The 25,808-nt window shown below is 51.4% G+C and overlaps 1 long non-coding RNA gene across 4 annotated transcripts; it reads left to right on the top strand.

Moving 5' to 3' along the window:
• The first annotated feature begins 557 nt into the window (after window positions 1-557).
• Window positions 558-24,988, top strand: LOC130159486 (uncharacterized). Of its 4 annotated transcripts, none has more exons than XR_008825751.1 (4): window positions 1,006-1,177; window positions 12,503-12,640; window positions 18,389-18,553; window positions 23,099-24,988. It is a non-coding gene; the product is annotated as an uncharacterized LOC130159486 (long non-coding RNA). The 4 variants fall into 4 exon arrangements; XR_008825753.1 differs by lacking the exon at window positions 23,099-24,988 and adding an exon at window positions 18,827-20,381; XR_008825752.1 differs by lacking the exons at window positions 1,006-1,177; window positions 23,099-24,988 and adding an exon at window positions 558-893 and having other exon boundaries at window positions 18,389-20,381.
• The last annotated feature ends 820 nt before the right edge of the window (window positions 24,989-25,808 follow it).

The raw sequence follows: 25,808 nt of genomic DNA, 5'->3' as shown, positions 1-25,808 counted from the left end.
GGTGCGCAGGGAGGCGGGATGGGGGGGCGGGTGGAAGCGATCTGAGCTCGGCTGCTGCGAGAGAGAAGCCGGCGGCCGCCGCCTGCGCCTGCCCCGCTGCCCCTCGGCGGGCCGGGCTCCGCCGCCGCCGTGCCCCCCCCGCCCCGCCCCGGCTCTAGCTGGGCCGGCGCTGCCGGTGCTGCGGGGAGCTGCTTCCCATCGCGGTGGCTGTCGAGTCTGCCCCCGGCCCCGCCGCTCGCCTTGTACTTTATCTCTCGCAGCGGCGTCTGCCGCTCCTTGACAGACGTAAGAGCGGAGCGGAGATCCCCGCCCCGACCCGCTCCCCCACGCCCTCCCGGGCGGCCCCCTCCGCCGCCCTGTCCCGGCCCCCCTCCGCTCCCCGCTCCCAGCTGGTGGGCAGCTTTTAAAGAGCCCTTTCCACGCCGCCCTACCCGCCCCGGGGGCCGCATCCCTGCCCAGGACGGGGCGGGGGGGGGCTGTCCCACGCGTGACCGCGGCGCTGCGTGGGCAGGCCCCCCCCATCCCCCTGCCACCTACTGCTGAGAACCACGGCGGGGGGGTGGGGAGGGCCGGGCGGTGCGGCCCGGGCTGCGGGCAGCGCAACTTCCGCGGGCGGCGGGGGCGGGAGGCGCTGCCCGGCCGCGGCCTCCGCGCAGCGCGGAGCTTCACCCACCTCAAACCCCCTCTTCGTGCGCTCTTTTAAGCTCGGCGGGCCCGGGCAGGATGTTTATACTGCGCAATGTAAACACGGGCTCGGGGGTGCTTTAATAAAAAGAAATCGGCGAAAACTCCCGCTGCCGCTCGAAATGCCCTTTTCTGCCTGCGCCGCCGCGCCGGGGATGAGAGCAGGCGTCGGACCCCTCGCCTGCTCCGAGGCTGCTCTAGGGATGAGGGTGGGTTGGTGTTTCGGTTTGTTTTTTCGGCTGGGTGTGTTTTGGGCTTTTTTTTTTTTTTTTTTTTTTTTTAGCGGGGGGGTGGATATAAATCTGTGCTGAAGTTTTGCAGTTGAATCCTAGGAGCCTGGTGCTCGGCTCTGGCGGGTGCCACGGGCACGCACAAGGGGGGGAGGGAAGGAGAATAGGAAGGCAGGGAGGCAAAGACCCCCTTCTTTACCCTGCCCCCCAAAAAAAAAACCACCCTTTTGAACCTCGTCCCATCAGGAGACCTGTCACTTAAGGTAAGTCGTTTGAAACCTTTGTCACCTTCTTGTGAACCGCGCGTGGAAACCTGCGCTCCGGGGGGCGGCAGGGCGGGTTGCACGGCTGCAGGAGCTTTCAGGGCTGCTGGCTGCCGCAGAGTACTCCCTTGCAAGACTGGGGAAAGGAAGAGGGAAAGGAAGGGGAAAGAAAAGAAAAAAAAAGAAAAGAAGAAAAACTTCCCCCCCCCCCCCGCCCCCGCCCCGCTGCAGGCCGCAGCGCAGTGCTGTGGGTCCGGCCCCCTGCACCCTCTGCACAAACAGCGAGCGGGGGACACCCCCCAAGCCCCCCGTCTTCCAGATTTGCTTTTAAAGTTTTTAATGACAATTTAATACCTTTTAAAAGAAAGATACCGATCGGGTTTCCAAACTCCCTCCGCGTTATTCGCGAGCAGTTGTGAGCAGCCTCCGGGGCGCCTGTCACATCTGTGATACAACCAAGAGGGATTCCACATCAGGGGCTTTTCTTTTTCTCCTTTTTTTTCTCCTTCCTCCCCGTCTTTCTTTCCCTTTCCCATCCTCTGCCCCCTCTCCGAAAAATAAATCCTGCCGAAAGCACCGGCCCTCCTGTTCCCGGGGCAAGGGGGGGGAGGGGGGGGGGAGGGGGGCTTTGGGGACAGGGACAGGCAGAGAAGAGCCCTGGACGAACCCCAGGCCAGGGGCAGGTAGCCGAGGAGGGGGTGAGAGGAGGTGGGGGAGTTACTTCTGGAGCTTTTCCTTTGAGGAAGAGGAGAACGGGCCGCCCGGGCTGTCGGGGGAGGCGGCGGCCGCTGCGCCCTCCCGTCCGGGGTCGCGGAGCAGAGCGCGGAGCGGGGCGGCTGCTCGGCAAGGGGGGGAAAAAAAACCCCAAAATGCTTTTTCGGAAAGCGATCACCTTTCCTGGCTGCTTACAGCTCCGGGGCAGCTGGTGCAGAATAAATCCTCCGCTTCTCGCTGTATTTCTTTTTATTTTTGCGGAGGGAGGGCATCGCTGACCCTGAGCTTTGCTCCGCATCGAATTCCCCGAGCATCCCCCCCCCTCCCCAAGACGCCAGAAGGGTAGGTTTCTTTGCTTTACATCTCTCTGCGACTGAATCTTCCCGATCTGTCCCCAAAACACCCGGGGATGAGCTCGAAACACAACGTAAAGAGCTCCTGTAAAACCCGCGTTCAAAACCGTCGCCACCGGCAGCGTTTCCACTAGGAAATAAAATATCTCCGAGCAAAAAACCCAAAACCTCTCCGTGGAAATCAAACCATTCCCCTTCACAGACAACCAGCCCCTGCACCAGTGCCCCTTTCCCCCCTCTCGCAGTATCTTTTTGGAGTGCGAAGATTTGGTTTCCTCTATATTTATGATAGCCAGCAAACGTTAAAAATGGAAATATATCGCTGCAGGTTTTATAGGCCTCGCCGTGGGAATAGCAGGAAGGTTGGAGGGTTTTACACCGAGCCCCTGAACCGGGGAAAGGCGAGCTTGGGGAAGAGAAGCTGTGCTGTGCCTGATATTCGAGGGGGGTGATGGTGTGCGGGTGGACAGGACCCGCTTGTCCTGGGGTTAAGGGGGGTTGGGTGGCCTAACTGCCCCCCCCACCCCCGGCAGGGGAGAGATGCAGGGAAGGGGGAAAAAAATGAGGAGAAGACGACAATAAAAGATCATCTAGAGCAATTAGCCCTGCTAATCCTGGCACCGTTTGGAGCCCGTTTTGCCGCCCTGGCCCCGCATATTCCCCGCGACCACCCCCGAGCCCCGCCACGCTTCCCAACCGCCACCCCCACCCCCCACCCACCCCCCCCGAAACTCGGCAGTGTTTTGTGTAAAAATAGACAAATCCAAGCTTTCTTCCTTTTCCTGCGCCGAAGGTATTTTTACTAGCTAATTGCTTAAGTGAAGTCAACTTTGCAACCAGGCCGGGTGTAATCCGAGTATGGAAATGTATATAGGTGGTATTGTTATAGGCGGGCTGGGTGCTGCTCGGAGAGGGGCCGGGGTGTTCCTGCGATCCCGGACCACCCAGGGCGAGGGGAGTGACCGCCTCATGTCCCCCTCCCCGCTGCCCCTGCTTTGCATTAACACCACCCGCAGGACACCCCCCCACCCCACCCCCCCGCCTCCCTCTTGCCCAGCACCATCCCTTTTCCCTCGGCTGTTTTTTTTTTTTTGTTTGTTTGGGTTTTTTGTTGTTTTTTCTTTCTTTTTTTTTTCTTTCAGTCGCGACCATCCCCGTGGCCGCTGGCTCCAAATCCGTAGCAAAACGATCCCTAAAGGTTTATTTAAGGCCGAGGGGGTACGTTCAAGCGAGGGGCTCAAGGCTGGGGACATAGGCGCTTGGGTGTGGGTGGGTGTCAGGGGGTGAACGGACCGAGGAGAAGTGGGATCTGGGGGGACACACGCACCCCCAAACCATTTTTGAGAGTCCATCACACGGCAACTCTTTGCCCCACGCGTGTGCGTGTGCCCGGTGGCAGACGGGCCCTCTCCCGGTGGCAGCCAGAGCCCAGCCCCGGCCCCCGGGCACCCCCCGCGGGCAGAGCTCGGCCGCCGGCTCCGAGCGGGACCTGCGGGAGCTTTTAGGGAAGAAGAAGCCGCAATCGGGAGCGGATGCGAAGCGGAGCTGCCGAAGCACCTAAGGCGGCTGTGGGGAGGTGCGGGCTGGCTGTCAGCCGTCGTGTCTCAGGCAGAAGTTCAGGCTTTGGTCAGAAAGGGGGAAAAAAAAGGAAAAATCTTACACGTGTCCCCCCCCCTTGTCACCCTTTTCCCCCCTCTGCCCGTCCCGAGACTGCTCCCCCCCCCCCCCCCCCCCCAGCCCACATTTTCCATGACGTCCTTCGATGAAATATTGCAGCACAGGAATTTACAGCCCTTTTCAGCGCTGGATTTTTTGGGAGTTTTCTGGCAGGACGCAGTCCCAGCAATACAAATCGGTTCCAGCGATAATAAGCTCCGAGCGCTACCACTTAGGCACAATCGCTTCCCACAGAGATCTTGAAAATATCAAAGTATTTACATCCCTGCTCAGGGACGGATAGCTTTCCCGGGGGGGTGGAGGGGGGAGGGATGCTTTTGGACTAACTGGGATTCAGAGCGACCTGGGTACCGGGAGAAACAGCGGGGCTGAGCCGGAGTAGAGCTGGGACCAGGCGAGGGATGCTCCCGGCCATCCCTCAACAAATTCGCCCTTAAAGACAGCTCGAATCGTAAATTCAGGTGTCAATCCAGAGGTAAATCCAGGCTGGCATTGCTGAGACATCCATGCTTTCTCGGACAAGTTTTCTTCCCTGGGGGCTCCTCCAGCGACGGGGCCCGGTGCTGGGGATGCCCCCGAACCCCAAAGAGGACCCTTGGGAATGAACACACCCCCCCACACCCACCCAGCTCCTTGGCAGAGCAGTGTGGCGTGCAAATAAAATTAGTAGCCATTTCCAGCTTTTCTAGCCCCAGAGCCCGGGTTAGCGGTGAAATGGGGACAGCGAGGTCGAAAAAACATTTCGATCCGCTGAGCTTTTTGGGGTCGGGAATCCCCTCCAGCCCCCGACGGCTGCAGGAGCGACAAGCCCGGCCGGGCCGAGCCGGGCAGGGGAGCCCCCTCCAGACGGGGAGCGCGAGGGGCTGCCCCGGGGCTCAGCCTTATTTCCAGGCTGACTGAACATTTTCGTTGTTTTCTTCCCGACTTTAAACCAAAACCCCGCCGAAATCGCACCGACGTGCCGATGCTAGAGGAGCGGTGTGTGTGCGTAATTTTTAGCGGCGGGCAGGCGAGGGCCCCCGGCCCCCTAGTTTCGGGGTATCACGCAAAACGCGTCTCCACGGAGAGGTGCGAGAAGTTAAAACGGAATAGCCCAAATCAAGGAGAAAAGGATTATTTTCTTCCACGGGTACTAAACCCTGCGGGGACGGTATATTGCCGGGCTGAGTAACAGCCAAGCTGGCGGCTTCGTCTACTAAAGATCGCGGAGAGATGTGAAAAAACAAACCCGCTGGGTTTGGGGAAGGATCTGGCCTCCCTGTGCTGGCCCTCGGTGCTCAGTCCCGGGGCACAGCAGTGCCTGGACGTGGGGGCCCGCCCGGCTGCGGCGAGGTACCCCGGGCCGGGGGTGCGGGCAGCGGGATCCCTAAGGGGAAAACCCCGGGACGGGGGTGATTCGCACGGTCTCTGCCACCGTGTGGAGCCACCAGTGGGTCCCCGGTGCTGCGGGTGGGCTCCTCGGAGGAAAAAGAACCTTGTGTAGCACGGTCCTTCCTGAGGCAGGAGCATCACCCGGCTCCGAGGGAGGAGGGGGTGCCAGCACCCGGGGGTTGCCCAGGGCAAGTGTCCCTGGGGTCCCCCGCAGCCACCACCCCTTCTGCCTTGTCACCTGTAGAGTGGGGAGAGAGGGTTGCGGTGGCAGAGCCATCCACGCAGGACGCGGCGGTCCCCCGTGGGGAGGGATGCGACAAGAGGAGCGGCTGCCAGCGAAGGATGCTAAGGGCAAGGCTCCTCCGGGAGGGCCGGGCGAGGCTGGCACCATCTCCGGGTCGTGACAGCGACCTGCCAGGAGGTACCGGCCCACCCAGGTACCTGCCCGGGGGAGGAAAGCCCCCGTAGGGTCCTGGCGTGCGAGAAGGTCCTGGTGCAGCAGACGGGCTTTGTCCCTCTGGGCTGTGCCCACGGAGCTCCCACGCTGCTTGCAAAAGCGGCTTTCGCTGGAGGGACCCCTGGAGCATCCCTCTGGGGGAAAAAACCCCAAACTCACCCGTGGGCCGTTTCCCCGAGTTTTTTGCTGCAGGGAGAGGGGCTGGGCTTCAGAGCGGCCTTGCAGCCCCCGGGCTAAGGGGCAGCACGCGGCAGGCGGAGGGGGGGACTGCACTGGCCAAGGCAAAGGCCCCCGGCCCGGGTCGGAGGGGCTGCAGTGGGCTTTGCCTGCCCATCCCGGCGGGACCTCCCGGCCGGATCCAGCTCAGCCCGCACAGCCACCACCTGTGTCCCAGGGCAACCTTCTGATTTTTTAAACTTTTTTTCTAGAATAAATCCCGTATCTAAACTCTATTCCCCCCCGCCCCTTCCCCATCCCAAAGCGGGGGTTCGGGACTCGTGTTTTTTGTGAAAAATCCCCGCTATAAACAACTGCAATTCTTCTCTCCCTGCTCCCCTCCTTACAGAGACCTAGGGATGCCTTTCCTTGGAAGCTGCCCCGGCAAAACCCGTTTCACATCGTTATTATTATTATTATTTTAAATAAGTAAACACCCAAGTAATGATGTGGAGCCACACTACGCGGGGTGCTGCAGATTCGTGTCCCCCTTTGCTTCGCAGTTACCGGTGCAGAGTTAAAAGACACCAAAAATTGGTTAATCATCTTTCCCACCTCCTTAGCAAAACAGCAGAGCGCCTAGCAAAACGATCCCTTTTGCACAACAGGTCCCTAGTTAAATATTATAAGCGATTTTGGGGGGGCTTTAAAAAATGTTCTGCGGGGAACAGCGTGGTCGGTTGGCATTCCCGGGAAAGATGCTCAGTGGATCCTTGAAATCCCCGAGCCAAGGTGGGAAGGCGTCCCGCAGCGCTGGTGGTGATGTCCCGACGGTAACCGATTTCTGCAGCAAAACCGTTGCTTTTTGCGAGAATCGGGCTGATAACGGGAACGGGCGCATTCACCCTCCCCTTGCGCATCTGGGTTTCTTGGGGAAGGGGATGTGCGTGTGCGAAAGCCGGAGAGGAAAGGGGAAGAAATCTGTAAAATAACCCCACCAAAACTGGCGTAGAACTCACGAAAAATTCGAATAACGAATCCAGCAATGGTTTTGTTTTTCCTGTTTTCAGAGTCGCTCTCTGAATTACAAACCCCCCCAGCGCGTTTCTCACAGCACCCTCAGATCCGCGCCCTTAATCTCCCTTAAATTCCAGTTCTTAAAATATACAAAATCATTTTACATCTAACCCCCTTAAAATCGATGAATGAGGGAATTTCTGCCTGGCCGCCAAGGCACTGGAGGCAAATCACCTTCTCCAGCAGATTTTGCGGTCTACCTGCGAGGAAAGATGCTGCCCGAGGGCTTGGGTTGCAGCACAGTAATTTTTCTCGCAGGATTATTCGTTTCCCCTCTGGAAACGATCGAATTCGAGCGCTTCACGCAAAGCGCCGAGGGCTCGGGGACCTCTGTCCCCCCGCAGCCGCGTCTCCCCCGCCGGAGCGGGGCTCCCGTGGGACTGGCGGAGCTGTCGGTGCTGGGGGCAGAGGCAGCCCCGGGCCGCCCGTGCACCCCCCCCCTCGCCACGCGTGGGACGGGGCGAGCCACGGGCGGTGCCGTCGGGGCGCGGTGCTGAGCCCTTAACCCCGCTCGAAACGTGTCTGCGCAACCCGGCGCTGGGAGGGAGGGGGTCCGACCCCCGGGGGTGTTCAAACCCTCTCGGTAAGGGTCAAACGGCGGGGATTAAACTAAATCCAGGCGAGCTGTGACATTGGCATGGCATGGCGGGAAAGGACATTTTCTTTACATCGGGAAGAGGCTCCAGAGCAGGACTGGAGCGGAGCCCGGGGTCTGGTTTGTCCCCCAGCTCCAGAAGAGGAAAATAGAAGTGCCCCCAAACACTGAAATAGATCCATGGGTATATAGAGAGTGTGTGTGTCCTGGAGGGGAGAGAAGGAGGGAGAACAGGAGAGTGAGGAAGAAGAAAGAACAGACCAAACTACACACAGTAAGGCAGAAAGAAAGACATAGGGAGAGAAAGAGAGAAAAAAGAAAAGGAGAGAAAGAAAAAGAGATAAAGAACGAGAAGTAACAAGAAAGACAGAGAATATGAAAAAGAGCGAAACAGGAGAGAAAAAGAGAGAAATGAAGACAGACATGAAAAGCAAGAGAGTGAGAAAGAGAGAAAGGGTGAAGGAAAGAAACAGAGGAACAGGGAAACGGAGAGGCAAAAATGAGGGCGAAACAGGAGAGAAAAAGAGAGAAATGAAGACAGACATGAAAAGCAAGAGAGTGAGAAAGAGGGTGAAGGAAAGAAACAGAGGAACAGGGAAACGGAGAGACAAAAATGAGGGAAACAAAAATTAAGAACGAAAGAGAGAAAAATAGAGGCAAAGAGAAAAAATAGGAAGAGGAAAAGCTGGAAAGAAGGAAAGAAAGAAAAAGAAAGAAAAAGAGAAAAAGACGAAGAAAGGAAGGGAGAATAACAGAAAAAGAAACAAAGAGGGAAACCAAAAAAGAAAGACAGAATGAAAGGGAGGAAGGAAGGAAGGAAAGGAGAAAGGGGTAGAGAAAGGAAGGAATAAAAAAGGGAAAAATGGAAAAAGGGAAAGACGAAAAGAGAAAGAAAAAAGAAAGAAAAGAGAACGGCAGGAAAGGGGAGAATGAGAGAGAGCACGAAAGAGAAAAAAAAAAAAAAAACAAAACAAACGCAAGAAAGCAAGTACGAAAAGGGAAATTAATTTCCTGCAAAACCAATAATGAGACATCGACAACCCAAGTTTTCCCTGGAAAGCTGGGCTGAGCCGGGAGGGAGCGGCTCCTGCGGGTAGAGCAGCGTGGCCGCGGGCGCTGCCCGTCCCGCCCCGTCGGGGCCGCGGGTACCTGCCGCCCCGGCCGCTCCGCCATGCCCGCAGCCCTGCCCGCAGCCTGCCCGCTGCCTGCACGCAGCCCTGCCCGCAGCCTGCCCGCAGCCTGCCCGCAGCCCTGTCCGCAGCCCTGCCCGCAGCCGCCAGCCCTGCCCCGGGCGCCGCCGAACGGCGGGAGTACCGGCCCGGCACCCCTCTGCCCAGGGGGGATTGCTTCAATGCTTTATTGTTCCCTTCATCTTTCCCCGGAGAGGGGAACTGGCAGTGTGGGATGGCTCTGGATACTCCCCGCGCCCCCCGGGGCAGGGACACGATCGGGACCGCGGTTGAGCACCGGCTCCCGCGCAGCTGCGGCCCCGCCGCCCGTCGGGGAGCGCGGCCGCCCCGCGCCTCTCGGACCCGGCTCAACCCCGCGGCGCGACCGGCTCCGCGTTTGCTTCACCGGCTTAGTAGGTGGCCGTGTATATTTTTGTTGAAGTAGTGTTTATGTTAATGAAAAAGGCTGAGATTACAAACAGACCACTGAATGCCCGGGATGTTGCTGCCGGATTGGTCTAAGCTGTGTATTTTAAACCTAATCAGTTTTTGGGAGCAAATACGACTTTTTTAAAAAAAATTATTATTTTTAGTGGAAAGACATTTGGGTTCTTTGGGGAACCCTGTGCTGCCCCTTCCCTCCGGTGTCAGGGCTGCATTTCCCGGTGTGGTGGGGAGGGATGGAGGAGGGTTGCAGTGAAAAGCATCTCTAAGAATCAGCCGTAAAAAACAACGAAAACGAGCCCTGGGCTCCTGGAGGAGGGCAGGGGAAGGGGGCGTTCAGCTCGCCCTCCCCGAGCACCCCCCAAGGATGCAGAGGGGTTCCCGGTGGCAAACGGGGCATGTCCCCCAAAATGTCAGCTGTACGGGGGGACAAACATCGGCTGTGCTCAGGGGTTTGTCCTTGCCGGGTGGAGCCAGGCAGAACCTGAAATTTGCTTCAAAACCCCATGTAATTTACCATTTGAGATGGTAAAAAATAATAATTATATATAATATAATTCCAGTCCTTTTAAATGCTAACTAAGCATGAATCAATTAGTCAATTTACATAAAAAGAAAAATACAGAAGTTTTTTTTTTTGGGGGGGGAGAAGCAGCTATCCGTCTCATTACTTTGATTTCAGGATCTGACTTTGGCGTTAGTCTCCTAATTTTCTTAACAAAACCCCCTCTCTCCAAAATTATTCCTGCTTCCCCCACTATTTCTATCCCCATCTGCTTTGGCATGCTTGAACTGTCGATAGGTAAAAAGATCAGATTTTTACAGACTTTTTTCCCGCCCCTACTAGATAATTTCCCAGCATGGAGGGATCCACTTTGGGAGCGGGTTTCTCCCCCCCAGGAGCTCTGGGAGCAAATGTGTGCGCAGCGTTTGGCATCTCCCTCCTTTTCAACACTTTCCTTTTGTGGGCAAAAGCTCTGGGTGAAGGAGCCTCTTCTGCAGGGACAGGCGGACCTGGAGGATTTGTATGTTCAGATGTTTTACTACTGCTATGATTCCTCATTGACTCGAGCACAAAGAAAATCAGAGTGTAAACAAGTTGCTGTTGGAAGGGGATGGGAAAAAATTTGGGGTGAGTGAAAACGTAGCAGGGAAGGGATTAAAAAAATAAAACAAACCAAAGGAAAAATGGGAAAATGCAAAAACCCTACCCAAATTTTTCCCCATGTAATGGCTGTGCTGTGCTAGAGCTGCAGGGGACTTCTTGCCAGGTTTGGGAGGCAGAGGAGTGCTCTGAAAACAGCTTTTTCTCCCTTAAAAATATCCTTAGGGGGTCAAACCTTGTGGGAAGGGGAGATTCCCAGCATGGGGCTTAGTGAAACCTAGAGGAGTTTCTTTGTTCTCTCCTCACACCTGGAATTAGCCTTTATTCAATTATGCTTTTCTTTGCCCCCCTCCCCTTTTTTTTTTTTTTTGGGGGGGGGGGGCGGGGGGAACATCGTTTTGTCCCAGTGACATTCAGCCATTCTGTAGGAAGGATTCTCAGGACAAAAAAAAAAAACCCAAACCCAGTAGAGCAGATGGCTTTGGAGAAAATGTCACCAAAAGTAACCCTGTGCTGTTAGAGCCAGCTAGGCCCTGTGTATGTGCTGGGGGTGAGGGTCAGCAGGGCAGGGGGTCCAGGGGTCCCCAACCACACAGCCCCTCACTGGTGCCTGCCCTGTAGCAGGGACCTTGCGCTGGTCACTGCGGGCAGCCCGTGCTGGGGACCAGCTAAGGACGGGCACACAGGGCTGTCCCCTACCCCACCATGCACACGTGTGCACCCATGCACCCCCACGTACACATGCTCCGAGACCACCTCCCCCCCAGGCCCCCATCCAACCGTGCTGCTCTCTAGAAGCACTAATGATGCCGCAGACCAGCTATGCGGTGTGAGGCAAAAGCAGATGAAAGTGATGTCACATTAATGTCAGCTCACAACTCGAGCCCACACAGCCTTGATTGCTCTTATTAATCTTGCCAATTTGTCTGTCAGCACTTGGCTAATCCCTAAATAGCCTCCCAACAGGTGCTTTATGCTTCCGCCACATCCCTGCTCCCCGGCACCCCCGGGGAGCCCCGCTTGCCCTCCCTGGTGACACCGGCTTTCTCCTGTCCATCTGGGACTGGCTCTTTTCCCCGGGGAGGGCTGGGGGGGGAGAGAGGCGACTTCGCAGATGTTGTTTAGTCTGTCCAAAGAGGGGTCGGAGCTTTGGGCTTCCCAAAAGGAAGTGATGACCAGGCAGAGGAGATGCTGGAGAAACTGGGGGATGTGGGGGTGGCAGAGGGGAATCACCTGGGGGTGGGCAAACCCTCTGCATGGGTTACCCCCACATGGCAATTAGAAACAGCACTTACAGGACCCTCCGTCTCAGCTGTCGCAGGACAGCAAGCCACGCTGCTTTTACTTATCGTGGCTTTGGTGGTTTTACTGAGAGGGAAGAGAAGATTAAAACAAAAGGTCCGAGCTGAAGTTGCAGTGGAAAAGCCACGTTACACCCCAAGCAGTTTAATCCCGCGGTTAAGCTGTGGGTCGATTATTTCCTTTAGTATGCTATCAGAAAATCCGCTGGCTTTTACAGTGTATATTTAGCCATAAAGTACCAGTCACGTATCGAGTAGAAAACTAAAATTACTGTGTTGCAAGGCTTAATCTTCCAAACTTTGTTATTTAGCACAGTAGCCTTAATCACAAACCACAAGTTTTGTGTTTAAGACTGCTAAACCTTATTAACTGCTAAACCTTATTAACTACTGAAGTAGAGTCCAGGCTGCTTTCCTCTACCTGCATTAAGATTAAAAAAAAAGAAAAACTTTTGTTTCTGTTTGGCAACGCTGCTGCGTTAAACGGTTCGCGTACAGATTACAAACCCTGTGCATTGCAGTGGTCTCCTCCCGCGGTTCACCCGGGAGATGCTCTGGTCTGGAGGAAGAGCTGCCAAACCCGACTTTGGTGCAGCAGGCTCCTATTTTATATCCGAAGTTGGCTCGGGCTATTTCCAGCCCTGTGCTCAGCACAGCAGGAAGGAAGAGCTTTCAGGAGCATCTTCAACCATTTCTCCAAGAGCCTGGTCCAAAGTGGTCCGAGTCACTGAGGGAAGTATACCCGCTAATTGAGCTCAGGGCTATTCATCATTAACCCTTGGGTGCTTCAGATCAGATCCTAAAAGCTCTCTAAAAATACCATTCATGACTGCAAGCTGTTTCATTCCATCCTGACCTGGATATATTATCAGGACACAGATTTTTTTTTTTTTTCTTTCTCCCCAGGACATTTATTTCATCCAATAAGACTATCCATCACAGCACACTGGAACCGACCTACGATCTGAGGATATTCTTAGACATGCAGCATGTCAGGAAACGGCTAGCAGCCCTGCATGATGCAAATATTTGGACGACTGAGAGGTAGGAAGGATTGTCCAAATGTTTACTAAAGGCTGTTGATAGCCTAAGGATTTATAACTAGTGCATAATGTCTGCCCCCACACAGCTCCTCTAGCAGGTGCATCCAGTTTTAACATGACACATGGTATGTGTGCGCTCTGGGAAAGGGGATGCAGGAGAAAGCCAGTTTCGCAGGTCTCGGCTCCCTTTCCCCAGCTCTGTTAAGCTGCTTACCGGTTTGGAGCGCATGGAGCAGCAAGATGGGAGCCCAGGATCTGCTCCAATGATGCATGCCCCTGGTAACAATTCAAACCACTACTAACATTTAAAAACAAAACACGAGCATCAAACATGTTTAGTTGGAATTTCCTAAGTGAAACCAATGCTCTGAATTATTTAGGCCCATCAAAATATTCCCTGTCACCCTCCTTCAGTGCTGTGGTGGAGGAAATTCATGACATTGTTCTAGTTATTGTTCTTGGCATTTCACTTCCTAATTTCCACCACCGGGATTTGATCTCTTCTGTCTCACAGTAAGCCTTAATTGCTGCTACAGGCATATCAGAAGTGCTAACAGATCAGTTTTAACCATTTCTGGTGTTCAAATATCTACAGCTTTCCAGTAGTGGTGCAGAGCCTGCTGGAAATGTCTCATACCTATCGCCCTCTACCTCTGCCCTTCCAGCCAAATGAGGAGTGTACATCCAATATTGTCCAGGCTGACTGACTAGAGCTGGAGATATAGCCAAGGGAAGATTTAGCTCCTTGCCCAAAGCCAACTCTGGTGCCTTGATACCCCATCCTGTATCCTATTGTCCTGATGCCACTGCCTCAGCAGGGATCTGCATCATCCAGAGAGACCTCAGAGGGCTCTAGCCCAGTCCTCTGCTCAAAGCAGGTCCATCACCAGCACTAGACTGGGTCAGCCATGGCTTTGTTTAACTGAGCCTTGAAAACCTCCAAGGACAGAGTCCAACAACCATGAACATTGATAGTCCAGGTAGCAGAGGAGCTGTCAGTGCGCTTGTGTCCATCCCACCAGGTTGCCAAGCTCTGCTATCAAAGCAGCAGCTGTTTTGTCTAGAAGCATTCCTGCTACCGTGTTATTGAGAAATAATATCCTACGAAATGGGAGACGACAGCAGAGAGTTGAGTCACTCAAGCCTGGTAATCACCTTCCTCTCTGCTATTTTGCAAGTTTTAACTACGCTGGGAACATGAACGCTTGCATTTAGCGCGCTGCAGATGCCCAGACAGCCTGCTTTTCTTAGTAACGAACAGCAATTGTATCTGCTGCAGAAAAGCCTTTAATTCATTACAGCCCCAGACTAGTAGGAGTTTACCGACTTCTCAGATGGGGAATACAATGACCCTATTGTTTTGCCAAGGGAAGATTTCTTAGTTGCATGCTGTTGCATAAACTGTATGTTTTCTATTTGTTACCTGATTCATTTAAATGAGCTTCCTTAGATAGGGTTAAGACCATTTGTGGTCCTCACTGCAGCAGCAAAAGAAACAGTTGCAAGCTGTGCACCAGATTATTAGTATTACCTCTTTTGGTTTGTTTAAAAAACTAAGAAGAGAACTTGGTGTTCTTCTAGGGAGAAGAAATTGCGTAAGAAAGTATATGGGGAAAAAGAAGTAAGTGCTCAAATTCCAAAGTCATCTGTTTGCTTGATGAACATTTTTTTATATATTAAATTAGGTCAGCCTTAGGTTTGATGTCATATCCTCAGTGTGACCTTAGATGTGGAGTCATAATTCAGACTAATTTGGACTCTTCTTTCCCTGAATGTATTTCTCAAGAATTACCCACCAGTGCTGGAAACACATTGGCCAGGCAAGGCTCTTGAGCTGTCAGCTGGTGCAAAGCCAGAGGGATGCAAGGAGGAACCAGTTGCATCTGGAAAAGTGGCTCGTTGGTAGCTCCAGGTTCTCACTGGGGCTGGTGGCATCTGGACTGGGTGTCCCAAGGGCCAGCACGGCAGGTGTAGAGGGACCAGAGGCAGGGCGTTAGCTGCAGCGTTGCTTCTACTGCAAGAGCATCTGTTTCTGCAAATGCACGTGCTGCTTATCTTGTGGTCATACTGTGCACAGTCCAGAGCTTTCCTGGCGGTCACGCCAGCCATGCTTATCCATGAGTATCTTCACTTTTTCTTAGCTGTGAGCCTTCGAGTTATATTTGCACTCCAGTGGGGATGAGTTAATGGGGCTGGAAGAGTCTTCCTGCAGGTCTCCTCCTTCCATGGAGACTGGCCAGGGGATCGCATACTGGTGTGGCTGGCTCTCCCCTTTCCCCAGACGCTGGCTCTGTGTCTGCAGCACGGTGGGAATGTGAGGGATTAAGAGAAGGAAATGGCAGGCTGGGCTGGTGGGGACATATACACCAACCTCCCATCAAACTGCCCAAAGAAATTCCCCCTGGAGAGAGAATTCAGGCTCTGTCTGTGTTATCTTTCCATACTGCTGGGTCGCTGGGTTGGGAACTCACACCCTCTATCCCAGCCAGCTGTTTTGTGAATGGGTTATGTCTTTTCAAATACTGTAGAGACAGTAATTTTGAGATTACAATAATAATAAAAAAAAAGGGTAAAAAGATTGGATATAAGGCATTCCAGCCCAGAACTGCAATCCTAAAACCTTGGTTTACCTGTTGTCTAAACCTAGAAGCACCCATGCTGTGTGGGGGCAATCGCAAACTCGAACACCCCCATCAGAAGAAAGAACCTGTTGGTGATCCACTGCAGATCTATTCTTTAGTCTCTGTGACAGAGCAGTTTTAGGGGAGAAAGGCCACCAATACCAGCTTTCAGAGAGGGTGTTGAGGGATGGAGGCCACTCTTCTGTTTTTTAGCATTCACTGCTCTCTTCCCAGCTGGCCCAAAACAGTTGCATCTGGAGTTGCTGGCTCTAGGAGGTGTATGCTCACCTTGGTGGGGGAGAGGTTGATCCTTTTTTAAAGCCCTGACCCTCCCTAAGCCCTGAAATTTAAGCATCTCATGTGGGCTCTTCTTACTTGGAAGTGCTGCTGCTCTTTGTCTCACCTTTGCTACTGAAGTCCAACCAGGAGAAGATTGAAAAACCAGTAGGATTTGGCACAGGGTTAACCAAAACAGAAATAAATGATCTCAGTCCCTGGTAAATTCCAGTGCGTTTGGGCTTGGAGACTGGGAGCGATGGCTTGTGGTCCAGACCAACATGGTGCTTTTAGCTATATACAATCAGATGTTTTTCTAAAGAAAATCGTTACTGACAGATTAAAAGGTTTTTATTCTAAAGGCTTTCCCCTGCCTAATCTGCCAGGGAACATGCAAGACTGACTCAGACTCCGCTTCCTTGGAGTAAATCACAGCATGGGGCTGCCTTATCTCAACCGGAGACCCTGCACAGGAATGTTGCACTGTCCAGCCCTCAGGCCACCCACCCCTGATCCCAGGCATCAGCATCTGCTCCAGGCCCAAGCTCTGACCCTTCAGAGACATATTTTTGCAAGGTCAGGAGGTTGGGTGGCGAAAGGGGAGTGGGGAATAGCAGAGGGAGAGTTGAGGCTGGCTCTGCAAAGAGGTTTCAGGGGGATGTTTATGCTGGCCATTAAGTGCAGGCTTGAGCCTGTTCTCTCCAGATTTGCTGCCCATCTGCGTCATTTGCATGCAAACATGCATCAGGCACAGATGCAGTCCCAGCTTCAAAGTCTTCTGGATGAGGGTGGCCCGTGCGTGCTCTGCACCCTTGGTCCTTGGTCATGCAGCTTGGTCCAATGGGACCAAGGACGGATCTGGTAAGGCAGCCAGCCCTACTAGGCATCATCTTACCCTTTTGTAGGGCAACAAGGGTGCTTTTAGCATGAGCTGCAGCTGAGATGCTGTGGTATAATCAAAGGAAAGTATAAATAAGCAGGGGAGCACGTAGGAGAAGGGGAGAAACAGCTCTGTCAGCTGGAAGTAGATGGGTGTCCATCTCAGGTGGATGGAGCTGCAGCACTGTCTATGGCTTTCATCCATCACAGAACATTTCTTTTTGTGCCATGTTGTGGTACTCACCATCTGCTAGCTTGTCAGTAGAAAGGGTTACAGAAAATACCATTGCACTAGATAGCTAGGGTCCTCGTACACATCGATGAACCATTCACCCCTGTGCAAAAGTTATCCTCGGGATTTATGGTCAAAAAATGATTTCATGTGAAGCGTCACTGTGAAATTTCTGTTGCATTTGTCTGGAAGGGCCAACTAACTGGCTTCATCCAAGAAGCAGCTGTGGAAGGGGTCACTGAACGTGGGCCGACTGTCAGGAACAGGGAGAGACTGTTTCTGTGGGCATCACAGTGCCTTCCCAGGATGTATTTCAAGAGAGGGAAAGGGGAAAAAAAGAGAATGCTCCAAGCAAAATTCTGATTTTCTGAAGTAGCTAAACTGAAATCAGGTTGTTATTTTTTGCACAACTGCTTGTGTATAAATCCTTCGTGAACGAAGGGGAAAATGTAATTTCCTTTTCTCTAAGGGCTGGAACCAGCGAAGACTCCAATCCATTGCCCGGTGAAACAAAGAAACAGGGTCCAATATGGAGGATTTTACTGTGAATTCCTCCCTAACTACTCATTAAAACAAGCTACTCCAGCTCCTACTGAGCCTTTTAAGCAAGTGGCTCATTTTCAGAACTGAATTTGTAAGTCTGAAGTCTGGGAAGTCGGCCCTGCCCATCGCCCAGCCCAGGCTGCACCTCACTGCCGTCCTGTCCCTGTCCCACGGAAAAGCCTCGGGCTGAGCCATCTACTGCAGCATCCATGAATTAAATTCCCATTTCAGCCCTCGCTTTCCTCTGTGGCAGAGCATGGGAGTCTCCCTTCCTCCCTCCCTCCCTCTCTCACCGTGCAGCTGCTCAGCTCTGCGAAGGAAAGGCTCCCAGATGTGCTTGGGAGGGAGCGGGCAGAGTCCTGAATTCCACTCCATGCCGGGTGGACTCTTTGTATATTTTGTTTTAAGGAGAAAATATGTAGAGAGTCCTTGCAGAAAGGCCGAGGACCAGGCACGTCCCTGTGAGCGCAGTAACCACAGGGCTAGGAGGTCTTGCAAGTCATTTGCCCTTGGCTTACCCTTTGCCTACAAGATGGACCCGTGGCTGGCAGGCAGCCCTCGGCACCGCCAGCAGCTGAAGTCCATCTGCATCACACAACAGGTCCCTAAACCCTTTCCTGGAGATGGCTCAAGGTGACCAGCTCCTTTGAGAAAATGAGGCTTTACTCAAAAGCCAGTAAGTGCTGCAACACCTAAACACCCACGTTTGGTATTGTTGGCATTTTTGGCTCGTAAATGATGTGCCGTATCAGCTCAGTAAACATTCACACACTCGTAAGCGTTTTATGGAGCTGGTTTCATTGCATTTTAAGTGCATTTAATTGTGGTACTTGGTAGCTACTTGATTATTGCATGAGACAATACATTTACGAAGTGTTGGCCTTCATTTAGTTAATCACTTCATTGATGTGTAATATGAAAGAGGGTATGAAACTAATTGTTTCCATGGAAACAGGAACCCAGCAAATGATTTCATATCGCAGCTTGGCAAAAGAAAAAGAAGAAACTTCTGTAATTGTTCCCATTAACCAAGCGCAAAGGATTCATGCTCAATCTCTACTACACTCTGCTTGACTTCTGCTGTGAATTAGGGGACGAAAAGTCATCGCAGAACCACATAAAAAAGCACCGAAACAAGCTGTGTTTTATTGAGTATTTGTAGTTCTGCCACCAAACCCATTTCCCTTCTGCTTTACAGGTTTCTGGCCAGCAGCACCAATGACTGTCATGGCCAAGCCACTAATTCGGAGATGTCATGGACAGGGGCTTTAATCATGCGTGAGCTGTGTGCGTGCAGGAGGGAGGACGTCCACGCTGCAGGACTGAGCTGTGGGTTGGAGGCAGGACAACCCTCATCTCAAGGGTGAGTGCTTAAGGAGTGTAGGCAAGGCCAGCTTTTGGAGCAAGTAACTGAGGTGACCCTCTCCAGCCCCGGGCAATCAAGATAGACCGCCATGCAAATCAGGCTGCGTGCGCACAAAATATCCCAAACCTCACCTTTAGTGAGGTTTTCCCCTCTTCTTCTCTAGGGTGTACTGATTGCTGGGTCATCTCTAGGGCTTTGCTGTTGTAGAAACCCCCAGTATCACTGTACTAGAGAGACTCACATTTTCCACTTCTCTGAATTTGCCACCAGACCAAGATTTCCTCATCCCAGGCGTCCCAGCGAGGAGCAGCAGGTCCTAGCAAGGTACTTTATGGTTATGGAGCATCATGTGCAAGATCAGCCAGGCCAGTTTTAGTAAGACCAATGGTTCTACAACGCCATGGGGTGGGCTGCCTGTGCACCCATGTGGAGGTGTGAGCCTCCCACACACCCTCCCACCCCAGGGTGAAGGTACCTGCACCATCCCCTCATTTGCCTGGGGATTCTGCCCCTAAACGCAGCCCCATCATGCACAGGGATGTGGCAGCACAAACCCCATCCTGGCTACCAGGCCAATGGCCACCCAACCCCACCAGCTTCTCTGGATGGACCAGGAGACATGGACCTGCTCCATCTCAGGAACCACCATAGAACAGGTTTCTCACTAGGCTAATTACTGCTAATTGTGCCACTTTGCTATCTCACCAGCCTTGCCCTGAACAGGGCTGATAGGGTATCAGTGAGATAAAGAGCACTCAGCACAGGTAACTGGTGAATGTGGGACCTGCGGTGGGGTGAGCTGCCTTCTGGAGGGGTTATCTCCTGCTGAGAGCCTGAGGCACCGGCCTCCTGAAGGGGGACACGGTGGTCCTAAGGGTAAGCGGAGGGAAGCTGCCATCGGCACACTCCTCAAAGCTTTTTAGGAGGTGCTATAAGGGATTTTGGTGACTCAGAATTTGCAAACACTGGGAAAGCAAGCTGGCATTCATTTTATAGTAATTCTTTTAAATTTACTTAACATGCAGTTTGTTCTTTTGAGTGGTTTTTGCTGTTGTTAATTTAACACTCTAGAAATGAAGGTTTCATCATTTCTCCTCCCCCTCCCTTCCTTTTTCTTTTTCCCCACAAAAAAAATAAATTATGTTTTTTTCACAAACACAGTATCTCTCAGATCTTTTGTTATCTTTTACCACCTCTGCTGACCTACGCGAAGTAATTCAGCTCCTACACCGGCCTCAGAACTAGGTAGGAATCGTTAACACCTGCTTACCAAAGAAACTTGGACAAGGTATTGTTGTTGTTCTGCAACATTTTTCAAAGATCATTTGCAATAGAAGACCAGAAAATTTTGCAGCCAACTCAGAGACAAGTCTTGTGTGTAGATGTAGTTTCTGGCTGTGTGTGTAATCACACATTACACTTGGCAGGTAAAACACACCGGTACACAGTGCCTGGCCGTATCAGTACCTACATTTTGTCTCACATTCCGTATCTTGTAAAAATGAATAGAGCACCACTACTTCATCTGATGGATGAGTCAACAGAGCTTGTTCATGACTATCAAAGTCAATGGCAGGACAACTCACACACTGCAGAAATCTGCTGGGTCCTCTAATCCAAAGCTTGGGATATTTTCCATACCAAGTATCTACATATACGAGCAATGTAGGAGAGAGAGATAGGCAGGCAGGCAGACAGAACATTTTCTTCCTCGAGGTACCTCAATCATCTGCTTTTCCTTTTACCCTGCAAGTCCGGTCCGCTTTCAGTTTGGTTTAAGTTACCAAAATTTCTCAGCTTGTTACAGTAAAGCTCATAACAAAGTCTGTGGCCAGCTCTTTCTTTGATAATTCCTTTCCCCCCATTTGTTTATCTCAAGTACTGAGCTTTGTTCCAGGCCCAAAACCAAAAGCCTTTCTACCCTGTTCTCTTCTTGACTTGTTGCAGATGTAACGAAATAAATCTTTAGAAAGAACAAACCTTCACTTCCTCTCTCCCGTCTGATTCAGTCACAAAGCCCAGGAAAGAAAAATAAATCACAGTGTGAGCTTGCCCAGTCTGGAAGGATACCATGCCTAGTCCTGTAGGCCACCATTCCAATCGGACGTGTCCATCCCTTAGAGAACTCAGCGAACGCATCAGCAGCATCAGCCCGTGCTGTCATGTGAAACCACCCATGCAAAGCAAAGCCCCATGCGTTGCCGTGAGCTGGATGCCCATCTCACCCCCCTCTTCCCAACTCTCCGTGTTATTTTTCCCCTCATGATCTGACAATGGGAAGTAGATCTGATCACCATGGAACCCTCGTTTTGAGCATGGCCAACGTCAAGGACCGACCAAGAACTTGTGATCAGCCTGAGCCGAGGCTGATGTGAAGGTCATTGGCAGCAGCAAGCTGTTGGTGCCTTCCCGGAGCTTGTCCCCTGGACACCGAAGGGCGATGGGTATCGCTGGCTTTTCTCACAGCCCCACCTGTGGCTCTGTCCCTCTCATCTCCCCCTTGCCGCCCACCTAATGCATTTTAAACTGTAATCAGAAAAATCAGCTGCAGGATGTGTTTGTTTTTGAAAAGTGGCCGTAGCAAAGAGGTAGAAATGTGCCTCCAAAGGGAATTTCTCCTTCTGAGAGATGTATCCACGTAAAAGCTGTGTTGCTCTTCCATCAACCATTAAAGGAAGGCTCAAGTGATCTCTAAGCACAACCAAATTATGGTGGCTTGCCAAATTGATGTTTTCAGCTAACGTGCCAGAGATCCCATGTATGTTCTCCTACCCTGTGGTGAAACACACCAGCCCGAAGCCCTTTCCCAGTGCCCACTTCACTTGGCATTGCCTTGGACTAGGACCAGGCAGCCAGGCACAGCATCCTCACCACGGGGATCGCAAGTGAAGTGGGGCACAGGCTTGTCTAGATGTGCCTAACCATCTCGTCAGTTGACATGGATCAAAGTTAAAGACAGACGTAGCTTTAAGGTGGGGAATATTGGAACTGTATAAAAGGGATGATCTGGATTTACACCAGGTAGCATCTGGCTTGTTGTTTTTTTATTCTTTCAAAGGTACTGGGGGGAAGATGTACAGAACCATGAAGGGTGTTGAAGTCAGAAGACATTTGGATTATGCCTCTAGTCCCAGACCTGCATTCTGGATGGATGAACTGAGGGTTTTCTTTCTTTTTTTTTTTTTTCTTTTTCTTTTTTTTTTTAATTTAAACAAGAGGTCTTTGCACATTTGAAACAATCTGTACAGTTAGCATTGAAGAAAGTGTAATTAGACACTTTGAGAACTGGAAGAAATTAACTCCAACCACAGACCGTCACTCAGACTATTACTTAATAATACTTCCCAAATGTGCAAAGTACTTAGTTTTAGAATAACAGGAAAGAAGTAAAACTTCTCACTGAGAGCAAAGGCTTTGGCTTGGGAAGCGTGCATGGAAAAGTCAAAAGCCACCGTGCTCCAAAGCCAGAAGATGCTCGCCACCTCCCACCACCGAGGTGTACCAGCGTGCCAGGCTGGGTCAAACCTGCTCAGCCATGGTGCTGGGCTGTGAAGGATGTGGTTCATGCTCCACAGCCTCGTGGCCCTTAAATGGCTGGAACTGAGTCAACGGGAGCGACCAGCCCGAGGTGCAATGAGCTACGTGTGAGAAGATCGCCTTCAGTTTCCAACATGCCAAGGAAACCGCTGAGAAATTGCTGTTTTCCTTCTTCTCCAGCACCAGGCAGAGCCGTTGACTCACCCCGCACTACAGAAGCCTGGCTAGAAAGAGATTATTGTGATTTCTGCCCGTTTCTTTCCTCACTACAAAAGGCCCCATTCATCTGGGCTAATTTTGAAGGGCGAGCAAGGGGTATCAGTAGCATGAACTGTATCTGAGTGTCTCAACCACATTTCAGCAAGCCACGCTTGTTGGCCAGTCCAACGCGGTGAAATAGATATCTTTCATTTGAAGCTTTTTAGTGGATCATTTCTCTGATTTTAAACAGAAGTATCTTTTCTGGCCGTGGCAAGTTTAAAAAGTCCTGACGAAGCAGGGACGGCCATTTTCATTGCAAAAACAAGAGGCCTTTCAAAAAGTGGGGGAAAAAAACTTGTTCTCGCAGCAGATATGTGTTTCTGCTGCTGCAATCAACGCACCTAGGCTCGCCTACCTAAATGCACCCCACATACATGCAATAAGGCCATGTCCAGACATTGAATCTCTTGCCTTATTTCAAAGTGCTGAAAAAAATGGATGTAAAAAAAAAAAACCAAACCCATACATGATGCCTTATATGCTTAACTGCTGGTCTTTGTGAAGCACAACTGGGACTGCCTGTGTGTGGGAAGAGCTACAACATAATTGCTTTCAGCAGAATATCACTGTAGTCTATAATTAAAATATATGAGGTTGCCAGTTTCAAAATTTTTAAGTGATTTCATCTGTATTTGGGTGATTATGTCTCTCTGAGTGGCTCATTTAAAATGATACTTCTATTTTCAGCACATAAAATGGTTGTTGGGCAAAAAAGAAAGGTAATTTTGTCTCTTCTTCTTACAGTCTCCAAGAAAGCGCCTAGGGAAGGCTGGAGAGGCAGAGCTCAGACTTCAATGACATGTCCCATCACCGGGGAAAGCCTTGGTGAAAGCTGCTTGTGAAGTGTTATTCCAGAGACGGAGTGGAAGGTGTCGAGAAAAAAAAAGAAAAAAAAAATCACTAACAGAAAAATCTGGCACCTCCTAAATCACAGTGACAATTTCAGCACAGTGTTTACGCAGGGTAGTAAAAATAAATTGCCTGAGACTGATTATACCCACATGCCACTCGCCAGGCAGCAGGGATGTCCCGCAGTATCGGAAACCAAACATGAGGAAACACGTGCCAGTGGCAATCATCATCAGTGCGACAGCACTGGGGCCAGGACTGCCTTCTCCCCAGCCCCAGCAAGTGGAAGCAGCAGTGGGAAAAGGCATGTGTTGCTCCCCCCCTGCCACTCGGACATGATCACACGAAGGGTGGCTTTTGAGGCCACCACAGATGAGGAGTCCTGCAAGGACTATGGACAAATGAGCAATGTGGTTTTAGGGTATCCTCAAGCTTTGATAAATCATGCCTGCATAGTCATGAAGCCCCTCTGCAATTTCTCCCACAGGTGGGACCTGTGAGATCAGCTGGGGAGTCAGCAACTCCATCCCTGTCCTCTCTTAAAAAGCCCTCATGGTCCACCCCGTTTGCAGCCAGACCTACCCAGAACCTCATGCAAAAGCGGAGGGACCTCTGCTGCAACTTCATTAGGAACAACAGCAGGGGAATATCCTGATCCCATCTTAAGGAGTAAAACTCAGGGCATGTCTGCCCTTAAAATATAACCCACAAAGTGTTCCAGATTACCACGGGTGGGAGATAGCCCTTTTCTCATCCCCATCATAGAGCCCTTCAAAGCCTTGCTCTCATTTCTGGTCTTTCTCCACAGTAACCTCTGTCTTTAAGAAGAGGTCTGTGCCCCAGGAGCTGTGTCACTGTGTCACAGTGACAGTCATAGGGCATGGCTAGTTTTGGTGGGATTAATCTCCCCAGAAAGCTTGTAACTCTGATGTTATCCTTTGCTGGGGGCTGTCGTGGCACCAGTTATCTGCTGGGCTGCAGTGTCCCTGCAGGAGTCAATGAGCCCCATCCCTGGTCTAAAAAAGTTGCATTGTACTGATGTAACAGAGGGGGTAAAAAAACCAGAGAACAAGAAACTCAGCACAGTTAACACAGGCGCCCACGTACAACGATCTCCAGCAGAACAGGGGCTCTGCGGTCGATATAGCTGGTTACTTCAGCTGGTGGGCTGAAGGGCCAGAGAAGGCAATGCAGACACTGAATTACCTTGCCAGGGCCCTGTTGCTCTTAAAAAAAACAGGGGAAAAGGCAAGAGAGAAACCCTCTGGAGAGCAATTTTGAGCAAGGCAGGTCAGCACCAGTGTACTGAATGCAACATGCAACAGCTTTCAGGACACCCCAATGATACAGATATATCAAGAATAAATTCTGTGCTTATTCCAGTCACTTGTAGGTGTTGGCTTTGAGTATGTGTAAAATGTCTTGACTTCGTGGCTTTCAGCAGAGTGATAAACCAGCTAGAGATGTGCTCGGTTCCCCTTGGCGGATGCCAAGGCCAGCCATGCCTCAGCGCTGCTGGGGAGCATCGCCTTCCCGGTGCAGGAGGGATGCACACCCGCGAGCTGCTAAAGGTATGCGTGGCATGCAGCGTTTTTGATCAAAATAAGTAATATAAGAAGGCAAATACGATAGCATCGCTGTTATAATTGTAATGAGTCACAAATGCTATTTTGATGGTTTTCTTTGAAAGAAATACACAAAACCCAAGCGATTTAATTAAAGATCTCCAAGGCTTTGTAATCAGCATGGCCACAAATGAAGGCAAATCTACTTTCATGTGGCAGAATACAAGAGCAGTTTTCCCATTATAATAAAAGGAAAGAAGAGAAAAAGACATTTTAAAGAGTTTTGTTTATAACAATACTAGGACATGACATGAAGGACCTATATCCCCCATGTGAGAGAAAGACTGTGATGAGCTTAGATAAAGCACGGAGGGTTTGGGGTTTTTTTTAATGGTTTCTGAATACATGCATTACATTACACATGTCTGCTTAACACTGAGCACATCTCCAGGGAGTTCTTTGGCAAATGTGTTTGGGAACAAGAAAAGGAAGAAACTGCCAGGGAGTCAGACACCAACAGGTAGCTAGAAACATTCACCCAGCTCAATTCCTGAAGCTTGTTCTGAGCTTTTTTCAAAACAAATGCCCAAAGACCAGGACACAGAAGCAGTCTTTGAAGCTGCTGAGATCTTTGAATCAAAGAAGTAGGACGGGTCACTCAGCAAAAGGCTTTTATTTTTGCCAAGCAAGCATGGAGAAAGTGAGCATTTTTGACCTAACTGTGCATGGGGCTCTGACCACCTGGGACTGATCTGCTCGGAGGAGCAGGAAACACTGTGAGGCTTGACCTGATAGAAATAGCTACTGTTTCCTTTGCATCGTACGGCCACCGAGCCTGCGAGATGCACAGGATCCTGCATGCATCCAAGATTTGCTGCAAAACATCAGGGAAATGGCGAGAGGGCAGATTAATCTCGTTTACTCTGAAGAAGCCCATGATTAATGCAACTTGGATAGTGCTGTAGGAAGGGGGATGGCTTAAAAAGATGGAAGGAAGTCTGTGGCTGTCCTTAGTTGATACTATATATGGTATTTGGTCA

The sequence above is a fragment of the Falco biarmicus genome, chromosome 15, assembly GCF_023638135.1.
Source record: "Falco biarmicus isolate bFalBia1 chromosome 15, bFalBia1.pri, whole genome shotgun sequence".
In the NCBI taxonomy this organism is placed as follows: Eukaryota; Metazoa; Chordata; class Aves; order Falconiformes; family Falconidae; genus Falco; species Falco biarmicus.
This window is presented reverse-complemented; position numbering and strand designations above follow the sequence as displayed.